At 32.7% G+C, this 4,933-nt stretch overlaps 1 pseudogene; it reads left to right on the top strand.

The window, feature by feature from the left end:
- Positions 1 to 851: 851 nt before the first annotated feature.
- Positions 852 to 2,916, top strand: LOC149216459 (MADS-box protein GGM13 pseudogene; annotated as a pseudogene).
- The last annotated feature ends 2,017 nt before the right edge of the window (positions 2,917 to 4,933 follow it).

The following is a 4,933-nucleotide window of genomic DNA, read 5'->3' as shown; positions in this document are numbered from 1 at the left end:
AAAATTAACTATTTGGTTGTATATATATATATATATATATGTATGTATATATGTATATTTTGCATGACACTACTAGCTACTCCATGAATATGATCCATCCAATTTTCTTAGACTATTGCAAATTATTAAATTTTGAGAACTGCATATCTTGATTAACTTAATATCCAACAAATTCTTAATTAGATTTCAAATTTTCTTTACTATTTATCAACTAAAATGAAATACTTATAATACTATAAAATATAATTAATAATAAAAAAATATCATTATATTAATCTAAATTTATTTCAACTCTATTAATTAAATCTAAAATTTAAAATACAAACTTATTATCTTTAAATAATTAAAATAAAAATATATTTAATTATTTTATAAAATTAATTTATTGATATATGCATAGCAAAATATTAATTAAATCTAAAATTTAAAATACAAATTTATATCTGCACTGGCACATCGAAAGTAATATGCCACGGATGGCACTTGTGAAGGGTACCAACACCATATGCCACAATTGGTTCCGCTAGTCTTTTTCAGGCATCAAACTCCAGTTGACGGACTGCGGACTGTCGTTTTGCCTGCCTTGCTTTACTCGGTGACAGAATTCCTGACTCTCCCGATTCGTATCTGCACATCGAAAGTAGTATGGCACGGATGGCACTTGTGAAGGGTACCAAGACCATATGCCACAATTGGTTCCGCTAGTCTTTTTCAGGCATCAAACTCCAGTTGACGGACTGCCGTTTCCTATTTTAGCTCTCTGCCACGCCATGACAATATGAGTAGCTGGGTCGGTGCAAAACTCATTAACCCCTGCCATGCCATGCCATGCCATGAGAGAGAGAGTAATAGTAAAATACGAAAAATATACTGAAGCACGTCAGGAAAGGGTCAAAGCCACGGTGAAGACTCTACAAAAAGAATCTGGACCTAATGGCATTTATGAACTTATAGGATTAGCAGATCAATAGCGAGGAGGAGGGCATTCTTGATCTTGTGAATTAAAAGTTGCAGCTGGTGCACGGATTGATTTATTCATCCAAGAAAAGATATTATAGCCTCCAGCTACCTACTTCGTTCCTTTGTCCTGAATCAATCAAGCAGGCTGCAACATGGGGCGTGGAAAAATAGAGATCAAGAGGATCGAAAACACTACCAATAGACAAGTGACCTTTTCCAAACGTAGGAGTGGCCTTCTGAAGAAAGCCCACGAGCTATCTGTCCTATGCGATGCGGAACTCGGGCTGATCATTTTTTCGAGCACGGGCAAGCTCTTCGAGTACGCAACAGCTACCTCCAGGTTAGTGAAATCAATTACCAGATCGCTCCATTCGAATCTTTAAGAATATTCATATGTATATGTGCTTCATGAACCTGCTTGTCTTTCTCATGATGAGATAATAATTCGTGACCTGTTCAATTTCAATTTCTGATAATTGCCTATCTCTATCTTTCCATGCCTGTTCACTCTATAGTTAATGAATAATTTCCTTTCATATAATGTCTGTCTTCTGCTCTCTTTCCTTTGACTGAAATTTTTCTATGAAGAAATGTTGCTTTAAAGACCCTAGAGCGTCATATAATTGCAGATTTAACGTTCTCCCAGTGCTCAGAGCACCACAATACCTGTTTTTATTAGAAGACTAGAAGAGGAAAAATAATAAAAATATTACTTAGATATAATTTAGTTAAAGTGGTTAAAGGCTAAAGGCCGCATGTTTGTTTCTGAAAGATGATCTGTTTCCCAAAGAGAAAATAAGAGTTCAAATTGTGTAATATATTGAGAAACTTTGAGATCGATTAATCTTTCGATTGTATTACTAGTCGCTTGACTCTCTAGACGTGCTTTTAAATACTCGTTTGCCATAGTTTGTCGCTCTTTATAAGGATTTCTGTGACAGACACACATATTAATCCTGCTGCTAGAAAGGGCAGAAGCTAGTCCTATCCTCTACAGGTCGCAGATCGGAATTTTTATTATTAGTAGCATCTGATCTGTGTATCCAACCAAAGTTTTATTAATACAGTACCCCTCATTAGTGATATCGCCACGAAGATATTAAAACCCTAGTGAAGGTATTCACAACCCTTTTATTGATATAAGTTCTATGATCATGGTTCGGTTCGATTTGAAAGAAGGCGGAGTTTTATTATGAAGTTATTTAGTTGAAAGGCGCATTCTTCAATTCAGTATCGAAAAAGAGTGTAACGTAGATCTGTGCTGGAAATTCAAAAGATTATGCGGCCTGCCCACTGTTTTCTACAGATGAGAGAATAGATCGGCCATTTATCAGTAGGGTCTCACTGTGGTCTCGGATTATATGGGCCTAGAGATCGGCTGTCCATAGGGATCCAATATGTGCTAATAATTTCATTGAGAAATTGATGATCGTCATTTTGCATACCGGAGGAAGAGGGTTGCAGAATTTGGAGCTGTCATGGCTATTGATTTGTGAGGATATGTGGACGTTAAATAAGAACTTACCTTGTGCGTTATGGTTTTTCTTGGACAACATCCTATTTTAGGGTTATGACATGGATCGAGCCACCAGCCACTTCGTATAATCTGTCAGTTTTGTAATCCCCATAAGCATAGCATTCTATAGGTAGAGGCTAGAACATAGATTATGGTCTGCACATAAGAACTACGAACACTGTAAAATATCCAAAAAGCTTCTTCTACCATAAATTGGATTACGTTAAACGGAAAATTCGCAATTTTATTGCTATTTTGTGATTATAAATTAAACGAGTAGGCAGAACTTTGGGGAACATGAAAGAATGCAAACTGTTACAGCTCATTTGTCAACTTCCAGCCCTGCGGAAACAACAAGTTCTTGTAAAATTGCACGAGACAGGAGCTTAGCCATGGCTATTTCGGTGGAGCAGACAAGAAAGAATTGCAGGAATGACTAATGGCACAGACTCATCGTTCCAGGAATCAACTTGGCCAAATGTACTTGAGTTTATGATTTATGAAAACCGTCTCTTCTCAAACCTGAAGGGTTCTCAAGACAACAAAAAGGTAATTATAGCTGAAAGTTTTTGGTACACTTCATTGTGCATCTAAACATCTACGTTCCTGAAGTGGTGACAGGTGAAGATAGTGAAGCCTTTCTACCTTCATGAACAATGAATTTCATATATCTGTGATATTATCATATTAGTACGAGGGAGAAGACCCGAGTTCACAATTTCTGGAAAAGGAAAAGTTCAGTAATCATAGCCATAAAACTGACTTTTACATTTATGAAGCAGTTTGAATTAATGACTTACAATGATATTCATAATGAAATTGTTTTACAATATGATTCTAGTGACCACTGCCCTCACCAATTTGACATAAATAATGATGAACCACCAAATCCGTGAAACCTTTTTGCTATAAATCATTCTTCCCGTTAGTAGGGGATTTTTTAATACTAAATTGGCATTAGGGTTGGAGGCAATAAATAACCAATCCAGTGAGGGAACGATGACCAAAACCTAAATGTCCGTAATTTTTTTTTTAATTCAAATTTATATAATATATAATTAATCTAATAACATCTCTCTTGTACAATCATATAATTTTTAAGTAAAACGATTGTAATTTTAGCAGATAGTTTTATAAAGTAATATTTTATCACAAAAAAAACTAATAAAAATTTCTAAATTTTTATTTAAATAATAAATAATGATGACTATAGTTTACTAAAATATATTGTTTATATTCCAGGTAAAGGATTATTTAGAAGTTTTTAATATTTTATTTTTATGTTATAAAAATATTAAGATAGCCATTCCAATATTACTATAGTTTTGCTCATGTAAAAATCAAAGTTAAAGAATGTTGGTAGTGTGATAAATATTTCAAAACTTAGATTGAATATAAGACAATCTTTTCATCTTCAACCTTCTTAGTGTAATAAATGTGATAAGCTCTTATTTCCATAAGTGTTTTGTTAATTTACCGATGCTTAGTTTCATATGAAGTTCATGAGAATTCATTCTTATTTTAGCAATGTTTATTTTCTTCTAAACACTAGAAGAAAATATTTATTTATTTATTTTAGAATGAGCAAAGAGACTCATTCTACAACCATTATGAGGGGACATGTAAGTTTGTTCTTCTCTCAGTTCAATTGGCATGTGCCCCTTTCAAATAAAAATAAATTATTCTCTAAGTAGAAAACTAATGTTGGCTATAATAATAAAAATTGAATATAATGTAGATAACAAAATATTCAATGCCGGTTATCAATAAAATATTTTAATACAAATAAATACTGGCATATACTTAAAAATATATTAATAATAAAAAAACTATTTTAACTTGGGTTGATAAAATGCCTCAATGTACATATCATGTAAAATATTTTAATAGCAATTATGTATATATTATATATCATTTTAAAAATTATGTATATATCATCAAAATAAGTTTTAATAGTTAAAACATTTATTTGGTACTATATATACTATATATAGCATTCAAAAATACAATTTAAATAATGAAAAATTACACATTGTATTTTGTTTGCACGTGAAGAAATTTGATCTTTGTGGGCCCATGGCTCATGTTAGATCAATACTTAATATGGATTTATAGTGATCTTCTTCTTAACACTCATTTTTTATTTTCTAGTTTAGGGTTGATTAATATCTTAGTTTCCCTCTTCCCTATAACTCTTTATCACCTCACAATTTCTCCTTAAATTTTGATGTAATAATATTCTTAATAGTATTGATATTGTACAAAATGACCTTCACCTTTATCCCCAAATTGTCTCCCCAACACTAGGCATCCTTATGCCATCCCCATCTGAGGTTTTTTCCAAAGTTAGAAGAAATTTATGAAACCTCTTAGCTTCTGTGTTGTTTAATTTCTTCTCATGCATAAGATACCTAGTCATACACATGGTTTCAATTGGGGAAAAGATTGCTTCAATCA

This window comes from Pinus tabuliformis, chromosome 1_1, assembly GCF_031772625.1.
Source record: "Pinus tabuliformis cultivar Carrire ecotype Pingquan chromosome 1_1, CPIR1, whole genome shotgun sequence".
NCBI classification, from domain to species: Eukaryota; Viridiplantae; Streptophyta; class Pinopsida; order Pinales; family Pinaceae; genus Pinus; species Pinus tabuliformis.
Note: the sequence above shows the minus strand (reverse complement) of the source record. Positions and strands in the feature narration are given on the sequence as shown.